This window comes from Ischnura elegans, chromosome 4, assembly GCF_921293095.1.
Source record: "Ischnura elegans chromosome 4, ioIscEleg1.1, whole genome shotgun sequence".
Lineage (NCBI taxonomy): Eukaryota > Metazoa > Arthropoda > Insecta > Odonata > Coenagrionidae > Ischnura > Ischnura elegans.
Genome location: NC_060249.1, coordinates 136,485,893 through 136,506,124, shown reverse-complemented (window position 1 = coordinate 136,506,124; position 20,232 = coordinate 136,485,893).

Here is a 20,232-nt window from a genome sequence, read left to right as displayed (position 1 = left end):
CAGAGGGTCGTCACCATAAGCCAAAATCCCGAGACAATAAGGTGCTTTGTTCCAGCGTGGCACATTAACTGAGAAATAATGAGAAAAGATTTTTAAGCCATTATGATGGGATTTTTAGGAGGGCCAGTTTTGAAATGGTGTGATACGAAAACCCTAGGCCTGTCCTGTGTTATTTAGAGTGACTGTCACGTCTAATGGCGATATTTCTTTCTGTGTGGTCACACACAAGCTCACGCTTTTCCTATCTCACATGGCAAGGAGGCGAAGCTCAGCTCAAATGAAAAGAAAATTAATCCCCCTCAGTTCTGTTTGTGGGTGGTCACAGGCACTCTCACACTTTTCCTATCTCATATGGCGAGGAGGCGAAGCTCAGCTCAAATAAAAAGAAACCTAATGCCCCTCAGTTCTGACCATGGCTTCGTTAAGTGAGGATGCTATCGCAGAAGAAGTGAACAGAAGCGAATTTTCGAGTGATTCAGATGGTTCTAGTTGTTTGAATGGAGAAGAAGGATACAGTGATAGTGTCAGATCAGGTGATGTACCATTGGAGGATGACGTTACCCCAAGCACGAGTGATTTAAAAGGTGATCATCAGGTGCATGACTCTTGGAGGGACACCCTGATTTTTGAAGAACCGTCGGAGTTCAAAGAAGAGAGAGGGCCTATTCATAACTTGGCGATAGGTGACAATGAATTTTCCTTCCTAAAATATATGCTAGGGGGCGAAGATTTTTTTCACAGCATTGTCAAGAACACAAACAAATATGCAGAACATCTTCAACATTCCTCAGGAAAGGCTGACAAAGACTGGGTAGATGTTACATGCGATGAAATGGTGGCATACATTGGAGTGCTAGTATACATGGGAATATTCGATTTGCCTGAAAGCAGGGATTACTGGCATAGCCAAGATATTGACTGCTCAATTGTTCGTGACTGTATGACCTTTGGAAGATACACAAAAATTTCAAAATATTTCCATATTAGTGATATAACTCAGGAAAAAAAACAGGGAGAGGAGGGTTTTGATGTATTGCATAAAATTAGGCCGGTTCTTGATGTAATGGAAACTTTTCAGCATAAGTATAAACCAGGTAGGGAATTAAGTGTTGACGAGGCGATGGTTGCTTTTAAAGGACGTCATTACATCAAACAATACATCCAAGGAAAGCCAACGAAGTGGGGATTTAAAGTTTGGGTTTTAGCAAGCTCCCATGGCTACGTCCTGCAGGGAAATGTGTACTTAGGGAAAAAAGATAAAAGAAATCGTGAAATGTTTCTTGGGACGCAAGTTGTAATGAATTTAATGAAAAACTATTTAGGGAAAAATCATCATGTGTACTTTGATAGCTTTTTTTCGAGTGTGTCTCTCATGAAATTATTACTTATGAATAACACATACGCATGCGCTACTACAAGATCATCTCGTAAAGAATGGCCTGCTGAATTTAAATATCCAAAAAAAACTTAGACTCCAAAGAGGAGAGAGTAGAAATTTACAGAGCGGAAAAGTTACTGCAACGGTTTGGCATGATAATCGGGATATTTGTATCCTTCAAACCAATTGCGATCCCAATAACAAAGTCTATGTGCAAAGAAAAACAGGAAAAGGGAACAAACAAACTATGGTATCATGTCCAAATTCAGTTGCATTGTACACCAAATACATGGGTGGTGTTGACAGAGCTGATCAAAGTAGGTGCTACTATGGCTTAGGTAGGAAAACAAAAAAGTGGTGGAAATATTTATTTGCCTTCGTCGTAAACACGGCTATAGTGAACAGTTTTATTTTGTACAAAGAAACCAATTCACCCTCAAATACTAGGCATGGAGTAACACAGAAGAATTTTCGTTTAGCACTTTACAGGCAGATGATAGGGAAATTCTCCTCGCGTAAAGTAGTGGGACGTAAAAGAATCCTTCCGATGGGCACATTTTCACAGAGACAGCAACACTCTCTTGTAAAGATCGTGGGGAGAAAAAAAGTGTGCGCCTATTGCAGCTCAAAGAAAAGAAAAACTCCTGCTGGTCGGAGCATAGAAACGTCATGGAAATGCATCGGATGCGATTTACCTCTTTGCAAAATAGGATGTTATCATCAATATCACCAAGAAAATGGAGTTGAAGGAGGGAATTAAATTCAATATAAGGTAAGGCCAACTTCTTTCAATAAATTAATATATTCTTAAAACGTATACAAAATTTAAAACAAAACACTTAAATATATTTCAAGTTATTGCAAGTTAATTGAAGTAACCTGCGTCAGTTCCTCATCGCGGAGAAAAATAGGTCTACCAGTGGGGCAAATGGGTATTTAAACTTCGTGCATGACGGGGAAATGTTTACGGCCGGTTTCGGGCGGTTTAGGAAGGAGAGGGTTAATCGTGATAGAAAACGATCACCAAAAAGTAAAATTAATAAATATTGCTACGAATGACTCTTATTATGCAATCGCTGGGCACTGAAAGAGGTACACTGAGAGATTTCTTTCTTTTGACTGCATTTCATATACTACTACGGAGAATTGACTAACGTCGTGTGCTTTAAGTATGGTAACGGTCTCTTTTATTAACAAAAAAACTCTCTATCTAGGCAAGACCCATCTATGATCCATGGCCTCCACTTCCTAGCCTCCCATACCTATCAAAAGGTCTACCGAGTGGTCATGGGAGTGGTTTTTGGCTTAGATATTCGCAGGAATATTTTCTATTTCATATTGAAATGCATTTTCACATTTGGTTGTTCTTATGCTACGATGCCGAACGGTTCTATTTGTTGTGTTCCTGTTGCTTTTCTTGAAAACCGAATACTTCGATTTTTTTCTGTGTTGGTTAGATTCATACATCCAACTGTAAAAGCATCTATTTTAGTCGAAGTAACGTTGATATTCTATTTTGACTGCATTGCAAATAATGGTTTCTTATTTTATTTTTGCTAACGGTCATTTTGTTCTTTTGATTGAAAACTTTAATTCACTTCACGTAATTTCGGATTTTATTTGTAACTTGACTTCTTTTCTCATTTACACTTCCTTCTTGGAACACCATCTTTTCCATTTTATTTTGTTTATATTTTTCGAAATTTCTCTCTTTAATTCCATCTAATTTTAGGATCTTTTTTAAGTTATGTAAAAATTTAGGTATAAATATCTCCCAAAGAAATTTCACACTTGCAGCTGCATGATATCCTATTGAAATGTAGGAAGCAAAAATCTAATGCAAAAGCATTTATGTGGCGAAATATATTGCTACAAAATTGCATTTTGCAAAGGATAGCATTGTATCTTCATAGTGAATTCTTGAAAGGATTTATTTGGAAATACGTGAGGAAGTGGAATGAACGTTCAAGAGTGAACAATAGATTCCATAAAACGTGATGGAAAATGGCTCAAGACAGTAATATATTTTCCGAAAAACTTTCTTGAATGCTTGCAGGGTACATCATCCTTATCCAGTAAGTTTATTAGGTTTACATTCTTGATTTTAAGTAATCTATAACTATTCCTTATGCAGCACAATGTACATGCTGCTCCAGTTTAGCCAGTGCAGGTGGACGTCCAGTCGTATGTTTTCAGGGAGGAAAACGAAAGGCTTTATCCTCCCATTCCGCTGAAGTTCTTTCATTTTCAGCAGATATTAATGTAAGGGATGAAGGCAATGAGGCCACCTCCAAGCTAATAAAGGAACCTACAATGACCAAGAGGGACCCTTGCCAAGTGGAGAAAATGCAACCCCGAGTCTTATATGATGTCAGATGAAGAGGCCCTCTCACTAGGTAATTGCGTCCATGCAGCTCTCAAAATTTCAGTACAAGGGTATTCGAAAATTTGTGAAATGCCATGGACATAATCTTTACCCCAGTTATGAGAGAGTGAGGTGAACAAAAGCGGATCCAGGGGGGGCACGGGGGCACGTGCCCCCCCAGACCCTCAAAAATATGCATGATATTTAATACGGTCCCATTATCATTGCATTCGTTTTATATTACGAGGTATCCTCGTGCCCCACCCAGAACAAAATCCTGGATACGGCCTTGCTTGTGCCCCTCCCAGAAGAAAATCCTTGATCCGCCCCTGGAGGTCAACATAGGATTCAATTTACCCGAGTGATATTATTGTAGGAAAGGGCATATATGAAGTTACCAAAAGTCGTCTGGAAATTGGATCTCGAATCATAACTTGCATTTTTACAGACCCGAGTCCCTCGTCGCATATAAAGTGCATTTTAATTTGCAAATACGGCTTTGACAGCAGTTAGGACATACGCAATATAACGTACCATATGTGGGAACGAGAGCATAGTCTCATGAATTCTTGTTCGTAAGCTCTCTTGCGCCTCTTTGTTTGGTAAAGGATAAAACAGGTACCTAAAATTCAAAAGTCATCACAATTATTCTAGATATCCTCTCAAGATAGCCATCTCTGGCCCTTTAAAAACTATTATTGAATGCCACCGTCCGTACATGAAGTCTTCTTTAACGGATCTGATATTGCAAATGAGTCCATTTCACCCTTGGGACAACTGTCAGAGAAAGCAATGGAGGCGCGAAATGAGGACGTGGACTATTCATGAAACCACTGCACGAGGGTAAATTTGGCAATTTTCAGGAAAAATTGAGGGTAGTAGTTTCTCGCTAAATTTGTTCAACTTTGTATTTACAGCGTTTTTCGCTTTCAGCCCACTATGCGCCTCCACGATAGGAGCCCGAGGACGCGTTCAAGGGGGTATCGACGGAATGGAAACATCCCGCGCCGTCATTTCGGTGACGCGTGCTACCACTAGCGAAGCCGAATTCACAGTCCTCAAGGAAATGGCCGATCATCCAATACACACAATAATATACAGATATGTCTATAGAATCTGTTTTCGGGCAGACACATCATGCGACCTGGTGCGGCCCGCACACCACCTTACGTATCTGAAACGACGAGAGCAGTGGGGGTTTGAGGGAGAGAACCGAGAGACCAAGAGAGAACCGGCACGGCGGCAGACCGAGTCGGGAGTTCGGGTCTTTGAGAGGGGAGGGTCGTTGTGAGGGGAAGTTGTCCTGGGATGAGGGGAATAAACTTGGAGGGGGTGATCTATGATTGCACGAAGTTCCTGCAGTGGTCATAGTGGGTCGCTCATGCCATTCGACGGTAGCTCCATCTCTACCTCGAGAATCTCACCACGTGCCTGTCGTGTTTAGCCTTAATTTACGTTTGTATTCCAAGTGAATATTTTAGAAAATTAAAATGCAGAAAGAGCCAAGGGAAAGGAACCTGATTATGTACCGCTCACGCGTCTGTGACTTAGCCAGGGATGGACTCTATCCTCATCTATTCAAACCAACATTTCGGGTTGAATGTCTAACAACAGGGTAGTTTCCTTCATCAAAGAAAACGAAAGGCATTGATTGCGATTCGTTACCCAACATTAGTGTATTCATAGTATACAAATTATTTTTTTTAGAAATCCCAGTGTAGACAAATGGCAATGGTCAATTTCAACCGCATTTGAAAAAGGTCAGATTGGCGCCCATGCGATGCCACTCCGCGTGACTTCACATAGACCTAGTTTCTATACGAGTAGTTAGGAGTTTTACATCGTCTGAGATTACCAAAGTATGCATGAGGCACAGACATAATGGACGCATCCCTTAATAATCATCTCTTAAAACTGCCTAAGGTCGAAAAGTTTCCTTTCGTTTGATAGGGTATTAATAATCCTTATTTAAGCCAAGCGCTACATTCTAGCAGCCAGCATCGCAGCAGCGCACATTCCCTCGCCCAAGGTCACCTCACACGGCGACAGCGGGAACCAGAATGACGTCACACGGGGTCTTCCCAGCATTCAAACTTAGCCGTCTCGTTTTCGCGCGCTTGAAAATTTTCACTTTTCATTTAATTGCGAAAAATAGATATCGTCATTCGAAAATCTAAGATCGTGAAAACTCCAGGAGTAATAATCTTTCGATTTAGGCAATAAAAAATAATAGGAAACCACCCTATTGTCTCCTTTCAACCTTTCGCATATCAATATTTCCCGTTCGTACTACCCGAGATCAGAGAGCATATCTCCATTCTAACTAGTTCAGGCATTTATGTGGGCACTCTTTCTACATATGTTAGAAGTGAAAGTATTACTTAAGCGTTCATTTATACTGGTTTTCAATACAGATTAGCATGAAACACTAGATGTTATTTACCAATGCAACTAAAAATCGAAAAAGGTAGCTCACCTAGCAGACTATACGCTGTATTATCGATAGATTTTATGGAGCCGTAGCGCTGCATTAGCACTGATTAGGGCGGCAAGCCAATATCGTCACGAAGTACTAAAAATATTTGCTTCCTTGTGAATGGAATTTTATTTAAAAAATATTGCTGCATGAAAATTCAATGTTTTAAATAACATTGGATATTGTTTTAAAGGAATAGACTGTTTTTATGTGTACCAGCGGAGTATTTACTTAGTTTTATAATGAGAAATCCTTCTATAGGTATCTCACCGTAGGCTTCCACTGGATTTTGAAATTTCCCCACGATTTGCGCGTCGCTTGCTTTCTTTAATACGAGCACAGTCGTTTAGAGGGGTGGCCGTCGGTAACTGTTGGAGAAAGTGATATGGAACCCACAGGACGAAAGGGTGCTTTTTTTGGCGCCAAACCTCCCCCATACAACCGGATTATCCCCCTCTCTCCCCTCTGTAAACCTCCCTCCCACCCTCCCTCCGTGTTCACGCAATCGCTTGGCCCCCGGCTCGCAATTTGCTCGTCAGTCTTTTCCAGTATTCTGTTATTTCGAGTGAAAAGAGCTTTTTCATTCACCGCAGGGAGTGGGTGGACTTTGCACTTCGTGAGTCACCACGTCCAATTTAAATGCTAATATCTATGACACTTTTATCCGATTGACTAAAACTAAAAAAGAAGTTGTTTTTTTAATTTTTTTAACCAAATTAGAAAAAAGTACTATAACATGGCAACATATATAACAATTCGGTGTTTATTTCGTATTCACAGTTTTTTTTTAACGATCCCTCGATCCTTGCATGAAAACATCTCCCTTAGCTAGCAAATGGACCAGGACTGTTTAGACGTCACCAACTCGGGAAAAGTGTGCGGAGTATTATCTTGATCTCATATTGAACTTGCAAGTGGATGGCTGAGTGGGGGGACTTTCTTTCGTCCTAACTTGCAATCACACTGCGGGTGCGGGTCTGAGTGAACGACCCTTTTACCTAAAGTGGTTAATTTAATTTTGCGGGTTCTCTTTCGCGTGCTTTTATCTGTGATGACGTCATGGTTCGCTGGCGTCATAAGTGGCTCCTTCAAATCCGAAGTAAATGTGATATTTCTGATATGGATCAGTACCGCTGTGACTGAGACGGCAGCGAAATATGTTTCCATCACGGATGAATGTCCCATAGATAATCATGCAGCATCTGGAGAATGGATTCTTGACTTCTATTCTTGTATTGTCTGCTTCAAGTAGATTCTTATATTTGCCGTAAGCCTTCTTCTCCTGTGTTCATCTAGTGAAAAATTTTTTCTTCACTGCTGTTAATACCCTCTAAATACTTTTAAAACTCTGCCATACGTTTTTGGTTTGTGGTATGCCAGAAAATCGGTCCATTCGACTGTGAATGTGCATTGCATGACCCTGTTTCAAATTTGAAAAAATCTACATTAGATACTCAATCATCCATATTAAGACCTAGTTTGAAGAAATGTTTAGGGCCGGGATAGGTCAGCAGTGCTACGTATTTTGGCATGCAGCGTTAAATATCATCGAGGGTCAGTCACCATGCTATGGCGGAAGTCATTCGGAAGAATGTTTGTCAAGCTATCGCCATAAAACGACGTTCAGGTGGCCGAGACCCTAATTCTCTTGATTTAATTTAAGTTTTAAACGAGTGACGCGTCAACAAATTACGAAAAAAACGACCACTGTTTCGAAAAGATATGTCTATTGCCCTTAGTGAAAATACGTGGCGTGGGTGAACCGGAGATATGGGGCGATTGCCTAAGCTTTTTTTAAAGCGGGGTACATTACTGGGATTGACTTCTATGTAGATTTTGCTAGGACGCCGAATGGATGGACTCCCTTTGATCAGTGATCTTCTCCTCTTGGCGATGTGACCGCTAGTCCATGGAACCATCTCATCCCCGTCTCCTTTTGCGGAATGAAATGAAATGAAAGGAAATTAGTAGGTCTATGTGATAATATTTATTTAAAAATATCATAAAAAGTAATTGTTGGGCTTATTTATACTTTTGGGAATCTAAAATACTTAAATTTAAAGAATGCAGTCCTGAGTTAATTAGCAGGAAGCGCTAACTCGGTTATAATCAATGCAATGACGCAGGGTTGTATTGGGAGCAAATTGTAAGTTTAATTTTCGCCGAGTGAGCGATAAGAAATGCATTTGGATGAGGTTGAGGAGGCCGCCTTCATTTCAGCCACGTCCGGAGCGAGGAAACCAATAAGTAGCGATTCCGGCGATCCGAGCGAATCATTGGAAGGAATAAAACAATGGAAGGCGGCGGGTGAATCATTGTTTCGAATGAAGTAGGTCAGCGGTCCCTCTCAAACCTTCGCCTCCTCAAAAATAATCGCCCACTCCTGATGAGTCGGTCGTGGGCGTCCAGATCTTTTTGCATGATGAATAGATGAACGGGATCACTCCGGCGAACGACGCAATCTCTTTGCTGCGCGCGAACGATGCCGATCGTCTAACAATCGCAGTCGAAGTTGGTCGACGCTCCCTAGCGACCGATTCCGTTACGATTCGCATTTGAAGTCGATGGTCAATCATTCGCGATCGAAGTCAGGTCTGTCGCTTGTGACCGATAGAAGTCATTCGTAATCGGAAACGGCCGTTGAAATTATCAAGGGCGACGCCTCAGCTAATCGTGTATTTCTGTATTAGTGACATCCAAGAACTAATGATGGATTTCTATTATGGAGCCTTTATCTTTTTTATTAATATACATTATTGTCAAATGGCATCTAGGAATTTATATAATTGGTTCACTGTTAGTGCCAAAATTTTTTTAAATATGGATCCACATGTGCATATTTTCCCAATAGCCGCCTCCATATGGCATATACTTCTAGAACAACAGCCGTTCGAAAATAAAATTTAAATTTCCCTAACTAATTCCCGTATCTCATTTATTAAATTCCTTTTTGTTTTGGGGGAAAACAAATTCCTATACCTATCCGATCGGAAAAATTACTCTCTTAATTCATCGTTACTGAAGGACCTGGAAATACCGTGACGTTCTAATATAATAAACGACTGTAATAAATTCTTTTTAATTAATGTTTCTAATATAATGTTTTCCATGTCGCTCTGAAGGAAATACAGTTTCAAAATATCGTGACCAGCATCGGTCGTGATTGACATAAACATGGCATTGATAGTGACTGACAATCGACTATTCGCGATTGTCTATTTCAAGGGAATGAGTGAATAATGATCGCCGTCATTTAAATGACCGATGCGACCAGGAAAAAAAACAGCAAAGAATTAGAAGATGTGGGTACTGCCTTCTCTCCAATTCGCGACCGAATCAATGGATGAACGTGGGCGAATTCTCCGCCTCGGAATGTATCTGGCTGTCGCCTGAAAGGATAATTGACGACTCGACGAATAATGTCAGAGGGGCGCGCGTCAGGAGAACACGCAAAGAATTTAGGAATCAATTCCCAGGCCGCGCCGCGATAAACTCAAACTCGATGGCGCTATAAAAACGCTATCTCTGAGAGGAATCCACTCCAAACGTCGTTTAAATTACTATGTTGTTGGGCCAAAGTATTAGGCGTAAGAGAGAGTATCATGTATCAAGACTACTCCAGGGAATGGGAAAAAGGGTCAGTGAAAAATGAAATACTACATCCAATCATTCTCGGAGGCAAAAATCAATTACCGGGGTGATCTGTTTCGTCTTCCAGGTCAAGGTCTTAATGGCAATTCCTGCAAAACGAAGGCTACTTTTTTGTAAACACACGTACAAAAGAATTCTAAATTAATTTCCAGCCATTAATACAGTACCTGAGAAGTTAATATTCTGATGAAATTCTCACTACCCGGCCAATAAACATATCTCTGAATTTGAAACCATTGAATACTAAAAAATAGATATGAAAGACTTTTTTTTAGATATACTTAATTCAGGCAATACTTCTACGTCAGATAAGGTTATTATATAATATAGTAACAACTCAGTTCTATGTATATAATATGAGATAGGTAGAATGGATTTCGCATCATTTGAGGAGGGCCATCTCATTCATCACGCAGATGGCACTCGTTTGATCGTTATAGAGATCCAAGGAAGTATTCTAGAAGTAAGCCCATACCACATAACTTTTATTCATTCACTTACTGTACGATTAGGTGTCTATTTGGAGATGGCTTGGACTGACAGTGAAATCGAAAAATCTCTGCCATCGCCAGTATTTGAACCCGCGAATTATGGATTGGATTCTCTTTAGCTTAAGTCGTTTTTGTTTTTAACTTCAGATTAGTTTTGAACCATGTCCTGTGGATACAAATGGCTGGCAGTAACAGAAAACAAAGACCCGCTATTACAGTCGACGCATCCGAACTAATTAATTTAGCACCCTAATTCATTTAGGCACTGTGAGCTTACATTCGAGAGTTGACATTTACACGTCTGCAGTGAAGTGGTCCCAGAACATACCTATTGCTTCACATCAAGACATTGGTAATGCTACATTTTTAGTCTGAACGTCCTCCAATGAGTTTCCAAATACTGATGCATTCATTCATACTGAAGGACAAAATCGAAGAAGTACTTCATAAGAGAAATCATTGTCGCATCACATCAGTGGAAATAGGTCCACTACAAGACCGCACTGTTGGCAAGGGCGAAAGTAATAGTTTTACGTGTTTGTAATATTCTTCATTTTCAAGAAGTGTGTTGCCAAAACGCCAGTAAGGTGACTTACGAGAGGCATGTGATACTGCCAGCCACATCATGACGGCTTTATGATCAGAAAATGAAGGCAATGTTTCAACCAGTCGGACACGCTCAATTTTCTCCTCGGAGATATAAAAGCGGTCCAATCGCGAAGCAGTGACTATTCCCATGTTGCTCAGGTGGGTGTATCCAGGATCATTGGATCCCAAGCGTCTACAAACATCAACGAGACGATGTTGATTAACAAGATGTCTTAAAACGTCAGCATACCTTGGGTATCTTTCAACTCCAATTTTTTCTATTAGCTCTGGGAACAAGAGTGCAATTGAAATCACTACCAACAATTACCCATGTATTTCGAATTCCCTGAGTTGAAATGGTGTTTGTAATGTACAGGTTAACTACATGCATTAATTCAACTGCATTATCATGTATTTGAAGGCCATATATGGTGTTAAAAAGTAAATTTTGTCGGTCAGGGTAATTAGTTGAACTCTAACTAAGTGCTAATGCATAGCCTGGTGTGATCATCTGACGTGACACAGAGAAGACACGAACACTCCTATTCACTGCTATAGCGGTCCCTGCATGTGGAGTGGAGCATATGGAGGGGTAAAATAAAAATCATGCATTGGTCGGGATCGCATAGTAGGTGAGTCAGTATTTGTTTCCCGAGTAAAAGCGATATCAGGCTCATATCGCCTGAGAAACAAGGACATCTGAGCCCATTTCAACTTGCTACGTACCGATCAAGCATTTATTGTCATCACCCGTACATCACTCATAACTATAAATAAATAAATTAATTTACTATAAGTGAACCAATAAAATAGTCTATAAATGATTTAAAAATCCAAATTCGTCAATAAGATATGCTTGAGATGACGCTAAAAACCCAATTAATAGTAAAGTTTATTATGGAAAACCCTTCGCTGATGAATGTGATAATTGTTTGAGAGATCACAAGCCCATGCAGCCTTATTCTCAAAATGTCAGACGGCAATCTCTCAATAAAACACGAGTAGAAAATGCTCAACACTTTGACGAAAGAGGAAGGACTTAAAATAATTATTTACAAAATATTTAAAATCAGTCTTTGTCAGAAGAGTCTGTTCTCCGTTTGTGGAGGGTATTCAACAGCGTATGTTACCTGATTCCCAGAGCCCGTACATACTTTAAAAACTTTGCTGTCATGTAACTCGTGAAGGGAATCTATTAGAAGATCTTTTAGAAGCTATCTATTAGAAGCTCTTTCGCCTTTTTATGTGGGTCCATTTAACATCTTATTAGTAAGCTTTTAGCACTGCGAAGAGTATCGAGCTAAAATCTGGGTTTTCTGCATAAAAGTCCTCGATTTGGCGTAACCCGTCCAAATCGGAAGAGCTAAGTTTTGTCCCCCTCTTTCTTTCTGGTGACTGAATTGTGTCGTGGTGGTGCTCATCCTCGAAGATCTTCCGTTTGCCTTGCCTATCCAGTGTCGATGGCCCGGCTATAATATAATCATAGATGTCGTCAGTGTTGGTGTGTAATGCGTCAGAGGTAGGGGATTGAATCTCAGAGTCACCATCTAATGATTCACTGAGGGAGTCGGGGATAAGGTCGTAAGAGGTCAAGATTTTTTTGCGATGGGTTAAGCGGTGGAATTTTATCATCCATCGTTGTAGCTTGGATGGGATGTGAAGAGGCAAGGGGTTGATGTTCAGTATTAGGGTTAGGCAGAGGCATCGAAATCAGTGCAGAGGATGGGAGGGGGTGGTGGTGGAGCAGGAGGAGGTAGTGGCGGTCCAGCGTGATCTCGATCTTGTGGAGTCGATTCAGGGAGTAAATCTCCCAAGAGGATAGGGAGCGAGTGCAGTCTGTCGAGGTGTGGCCTCGTCTCTTGCATAAGGTACATTTTTCATCATTAGACTCGATGAATATGCGATACGGGTTATCTCCAATCTCGACCTGGAATGAGTCTGGAAGGATAACACCATCGCGTTTAACGACGTAAGCCAACCTCTACCATGAGTTGATGTTCCTGCATCTTTTATACCCAGAGTCAGATGATAAATAGGGGAAACCACTCTCACCGCTTGACGTAATATCTCTACCAAATCATCATCGCCTACCTCCGGGGGGACATTGTTGAGAATATTTTTTTTCAGTTTTGGTGACCATTCTCCTGGCCTCGACCCAATTATTGTTTATTGAAATACCACCATGGCCTACCAAAAATGTTTCAACCAGATCTTTTGATTTTAAGTAGTTGCAAATACGTATATGAGATAATGGGGCTGCATGCGAGATGGATTTCCCACCTCCGACTTTTAGTACATAAATATGTATAGGCGTATCGGGCAACGCCGGTAGAATGATTACAAATTCTTTATTAGGGCCAGCAGTGAAAGGCGTGATATTTTTTGTTTTGAAAGCAAACACTGTCTTTCTCTCCGCTGAAGGATGTTCGTCAGATCGGCTCTCGCACGCAGGAGCCTTGTCTCGCGTCGCACGAGCCTAAGTTCGCGGCCGCCGCGTCGAAGGAACTGCAAGCGGCGGAAAGCTGGTTACGGTGAGAGGGGAAGAAGCGAAGAGGGGTTGGAGGATTGAAACCCCTCCCGCGGCTGTGGCGTGAGGGGAAGAAGTGGATGGGGGATGTGGGGGAGGGGGATGTACCCCTCCCGTCGCGGTGGCCAAGTCAGCGGAGGAGGTGGTGTGAGGTTGATTTCGTCCAATGCGCCTTGCCATGGCCACCTATAATACAGGCCGGAACATGCAATTTGGCGACAGCGCTTTACGTGACGTCAGGGGTGCTACTCTGCACATCACCTGGGGTGCGGTGGATCGGCCTCTCAGCTGTTGACGTTAATACGGTTGGACCTCCGTTCACCTTCCCTAAAGTTAAGCTAAAAATTACTGTAGGGTTGAGTTATTCGAGTAGTTATATTTCGTATTTTAACAGCTATTTATTAAAAGTAATCGTGAGAACTAATAACAAGCCAAGGGATACGAGATATTATGCACGGAAATATATTTAAGTACTGCGATCGACGTCCCAGAAGTTCAGACCAAGAAGGAAATACCGTTTAGTTTACCACTTAACCCATTGGTTGTTAATATGGAAGAACACCCTATAAAATTTATTGACTTAGAATTAAAGAGCGGCTTTTAAATAAGCATCATTTCGCCTACCTGCATAACCTAAAAAATTAACATGTTAAAAAGTAATGCGTTATTTTCTAGCACCATTCGTCGCGGTATTTCAGGAGAGAAAAATAATTTATGAAGTTCAACAACATTTATTTAAAATAAAAATCAGATATATACATTTTCCGGTAAACATTTCATATTGAAGAGGTCAAACAACCTCACAATTTCACAAGACATGGCCATAAATGCATAAATATTACTCCAGAAACTGGAATAAATAAAAGCTGCCACAGGTTCTTAATTTCAATTTCAGCTGGAAACAACCTCCATAGATCTTGCCGTTTGAAGTTCACCGATGAACCGTCACCAGCAACAGCTATCAGTTTCACAGGCACCACATTACCTAATGGAAAAAAAAATGATCAGTACAAATGTTAGGGCTAATTAGAAAACTATGTGATATAAAAAAACTAGTCTTAGCATTATATAAATTGGACAACGTTTAAAAAATATGAAGCCACAAGGAAGATAAATATATATTCAATCTAATATTTCTTAACAACAAGATCAGTATAATGAAATATTAACGACTTCCGAATTGGAAAAATGTCTCAACAAATAACATTATACTAACATTTAACTCAATACTTATTAAAAGAAAATCAAATTTTACAAACGAGAGGAAATTATTGAATTTATCTCGATAATGGTAGCCACAACAGGTTCTTCATAATTGATTATATGACCAAATTTTCAAGGTTCACTAACAAACGTTCACTAAAAGGGAGTTTTAGCTGCAGAGAAAATTATTATATTGTTCTAAATACTACATACATATATGTAATTTCACTCAGCACTCATGGATTTTCCAATATACCTACTGTATTGGAAGGCGGCTAGACGTCAATTTACTAAGTATTTTCAATATGAAAACTTATATAGTCATTTCCCATGTTCCACTAATTCATACAATATTCGTTCATTTCATCTTTAATTATTTCCACAGATTTTCATGCTTCACTGATCACAATAAGGAGTTTTACCTGCAAGAGAAAGATGGATTAGTTCAAAAATACCACGTATAGATATATCACTCAGTACCCTTGGATTTTCAATATACCTAGAGTATTGTAAGGCGGATAATTATCAATTAAGGTGCCCTTATCGATACGAGAACAAATATTGACATTTCATCAACGTTCTTTCATGTTCCACTGATTCATAAAATATTTGTTGATCTCATTTCCAAGATTTACATCTACTTATGTTCACAGGTTTTCATAGTTCACTGATCACAACGAGAAGTTCTACCTGCAAGGGAAAGATGAATTAGTTCAAAATACCACTTATATATTCCGTATCACTTAGTAGCAATTGATTTTCCAATGTACCTTCAGTAGTAGAAGGCGGCCAGATGTCAAATTAGCATGTATTTCGGAAATAATGATAAATATTATCATTTCATCAGCAGTCTTTTCCTGTTCCACTGATTCATACAATATTTCCTGATTTCATTTCTTAGAAGTACAACTCATCTACTTATTTTCACAAATTTTCATGGTTCACTGATCACAATATAAGAAGTTTTAAGAAGAGGAGAGGGCCTGAAACTTTGTGGGAGTAGCACCAGGGGACAACTTTAGGCGATCTAACTCGTAACTTTTCACTTCAACGTTCTTATTCATGTAAGTTACACGGTGTAGGATATCCTGCTCAGCAAAATGCTTGACGCAAACTATTGCGCTTGAAGAAAGATTCCAATCCTTCCGAGGGATATTCTTCAGCCACTTCTGTCTACTGCGTTCATCTTTGGTGAACTGGAACACAGTCACATACCCCTCGTTCTTGGTGGATAGGTAGTTGCTGCTGCAATATGGCACACGATAACGTTTGGGCCCCTTAAATGAAAACAATGGAAAGTTGCATTAATTAAGATAGTTTCGCTGATCACAGAAAAAAAGCAGTGCATTCATGATAAGTTTGGAAAATATGAATAACATCAGTATCTGGAGACAAATATTAACAGAGTTAACGAGTAGCCATTCGTCGTTCAATAATATACGACGTTATTATAAACACAACTACACATAGTTATTCATAAGGAACACCAAATATAGCAATCACTGTTAACCCGAGAATAATAATATTGTAAAAACAACGCAGCATTTATATACCCGACAAATATTCCTCGTTTCATTTGTGTACTCTCAAGGCTTCGTGGCCGGCCGCCAAGAGACGCAATGCTTTGGATGAAATACTGCTGAATATCCACTCACAATTCACTGAGAATATCTTTTAACTATTTTACTTGCCGTAAGGCAAAACACAGTACAGAAAAATAATTCTTTTTCCCCATTTAAAACCAGTATTGTTGCACTCTCAATTCCCCTCCATTAATGGCCGGCCGGCATGTGATCACAACACTTTTGAAGTAATAAACGTGATTTTCCTCCTTCAGCTCCCAAAAATTATCTTTAAACTATTGTACGTACCTTTAGCCAATGGGATATCCACAAAATAAGTCCAGTTCTGCCTTTTTAACAAGAGATTTAATGCTTCTTTGGTCACACGGACACTCTTCACGCATAAGTCGCCATGCTCTTAAGCAAACACAATCGCACCCCGGCACAGCGTTGCCAAAATTCCATGTTCCGGCCTGTATAATAGGTGCCTTGCGCGTGGAAAGCCGCGTTCCACCAGCGATCGCTCCGCTCAGGCGGAGGCAGGCAGGAAACTCCCCAGATCCACACGCAACGCACCTGCTTATCGGTCTGCTCGCGTCGTCTACGGGACGGGGAGGTCGTGAGTGGGGAAAGAGGGGCGGAACATTCCTCGCATTCCGCCCGCCGCATCTTCCCGCCACATCTTCCCGCCACATCTTCCCTTCCCCCATAGCGGCGGAGACACACCCACTTTCGCCACACATAAACACGTATAGTAACGCAATTGTGACTGTTGAAATTAGAATGCTTTACCTACCTATTATTTAAATTAACTAATGGAAAAGTTTGCCGAATTCAAGCTTAACTACGTAGTGAGCGCTCAAAAGGGATATGAACCCGCGATCGTTGTTTTATCGGGCGAGGACGTTAACCTACTGAAAATGAGGCCAGAAAAATGTAAATTCAAGCCGTGACCATTGCCATCAGCATCTGGTGTTCTGGCCGTAGGCAGATCGCTCACGGATTTAATCTCGTGTTAAGCCATCAAACCCTCCGATCAAAATAATTTTTTTATCGGTCGTTTTCTTCTGAACCCAACCCTAAAGTTCAACTCCACTCACTTCAAATCCAATTGACTACTTAGCGTCTCTCGCTAGGGAAGCAATGCTTTAGATTTAACCGCTACTTCAATCCCAGTACTGGTTCACTCCATTTCCTCAAATCGCGTGCCACTCCCATAATACTTGCTCAGAGCTCTCTTTACCCAAATCCTACTTATATTGCCGAATTTATTTTCTTATGGTAGTCCTCTACGCATAAAATCTTTCTGGCTTGATTTGGTGGAAGTCGATAAAAGAACACTAAAAGTATATTCCACACTCAACAATTTTATTTTCAATATTCTATTTTATTTTATTTTAATTCAATATAATTTCAAAACTCAATAACCGACCGTGGTTTGAACACATTGTACATGTACTTGGAAATGCGACGTGTTGAAACCATGGTCAGTTGTTGAGTTTTGGAATTATAAAGCGTGGAATAAACTGTTAGTGTTCTTTTATCGTGTATTCCCTTACGTACATTTCCTTCGATTACTACTTCATTATGGTTCAGAAACAGTTTCTCTACCAGTTATAAACATATTTCGCCAATATCGATATCATTGTTAAGATATAATGATACACTATTAAATTCAACTGCCTGGATGCAAGAATTTTAGCCTTCAAAGCTGGGAATAATCTGCGACATTAGGTTTTATTACTGAGAACCAAGTTATGTTAAAGGAAGGTGGGATGGAATAGGTAAATAGAAAATTCCAGAAAAAAATGTGGAATAATTGCATACTTCAATTATTTTATTGATTCTCTTATTTTCACAGCCACGAAAAAGCGCACTTATGGTCATTACAGCTACGATTGCAAGACGATTTCAAACTCCAATTCCCAGAATAGAGGTAAGGTGGGACTCGAGCCCGCGTCCTTCGAATTAGCAGGCGAGGACTTCACCCTGCCGCCGCCGAGGACGGAAAAGAAATATTTGGCTGAGAGTTGTAAGCCACGGATCAGAACGTGGATCTGCAGGATTTGCGGTGACATACCTTCCTTCCGCAGAAGACGAGATCTTGATGTTATTAATCTGTTCTACTCCACGGGATAAGATTCACTGACATCTTTAAATATACGAAATGAATGGACTCGAACATACTCCTCCGAAAACTAGAAATGCTTGCGAAAGCAAATATATACTTTTATCCAAATTTTAATGTGATAAAAACAAAAGAAAAATTACTATTAGTTTGTCAACTGAATTCCCGCCTTTTTTTATTGTAACATTCCACTTGTCATTAAATAATTGTAGCTCAATGTATTAAGAAATTTGGAAGGAAAAATTTTTCCCGGAATGTAGGCTAAGATCTTTGAAGATAAATTACCTTTACTTTTCAAATCGATAAAATGGATTATCAAGTTCAGAAAAATGAGCATTTTTGACACATTATTTTTTATTTTAATCCAAATTATGATGGCAAAAAATCACTTTTCAAACTCTATTCTATGTATGGAGTGGGTGCTGTAGCTGAAAGAAAGGCTAGAGATCTATGCGAATTACTGAAAGGATATTATGACCTCTCTGGCCGCCCGGCTGAATTCGAAGGCAATGTAAAAATGGTAAAAACGTAGTCGCACACCAAACTCTTTGAGCGATGGTAATCTTCCATATTGCCTGAACGGTAATTGCGTGAATTTAATTTTTTTAAAGCGCAGTTAACCTACTAAACTGAAAATGGCGTATGTTCATATCTTCCGAAAAAGGAAATCCTCTTCTTTCAGGACCTTGATGGGATTTTTCTTCTCTATTGTATTCCTCAATTTAAAATTTCATTCAGCGTTGTGTTATTAATTTAACTTCCAACGCACTCGAAGTGCTCTTGAAGTTCTTAAATGACTCGAACTACAAAATAACTGTAAAATATATAGAGCTTTGCCTGTGAGAAGATAATTCACAGTTTTAAAGGCAAAATCTGAAGAGATGAATTCACGTTTCAACTTCTCCTTGACCTCCATGGATGCGTTCGCGTGCCGTGATAGCCATGGGATCATAGGCACGCCGCTCGCAGAGCCCTACTCTTTCTCTTCAATGACTTTTAAATGATCATCCGATGGCTCATGTTGCAGATTCCGGGAAAGGAAAACTTTTCGTAGAGTTAATTCATGCCCGTTAATCGCTGCAAGAGATTACAAACGGCGAACGCAGAAGCATACGTCAGTCTGACTTTCCTGACATGGCGGCTCGTTCATTGCGTCTTTGTGCCATTTCTTGGAAAATGTAAGACACGAAATTAAATTTAGCTCCACTCATCGTGTGCTGGTGAAACTTCATCACTTTGAGATTATGACTTCAATTTTAAAGCTTTACTATGCACTAACCTATCTCTAAAGGTTTAAGAGTTGTTTAAAGGGTACGAAAATAATTTCTTTTAATTTCTTTTATACTGTTGGTCATACAGAAATATCATGTGGAATATTTGACGCAGAAGATTTGGTTGGCAAATTTAAACTACGGGCAGATCGTTTTGTTGTCGGAAGAATGTCTGATAGTTTAAATCCCTGATATAATCTTTGGACAAACCAAACGAAAATCCTCTCGGTTAGAGGTGACTTAAGGAAGTAAACTGCCTTCTCTGCATACCAAAGAATTGCACGCCTCTGGCTTACTCCAGGTTGAGCCCTACCCTCAACTATCAGAGTTCGCATTTGGAGTGAAACACTGACTGTGAGTGTAGGCTCATTAAGAAAAAGATGAAGTAAAGAAATAGACCAAAAGAAATTAATTTCTTTCAAAGGAATGTCGTAAAATAATAGAATAGGTAGTATTAGTGAGAAAAATGAGGCAGTAGCGTAGCCGGGGCGGGGGTGGGGGGTGGTTCGGGCGCGCCCCTGAAATAAAGTTTTTTTCTTTCTTAAAAGAAAACAAATTATTGAATAATTCATGAATTTACAAAATATTTCTT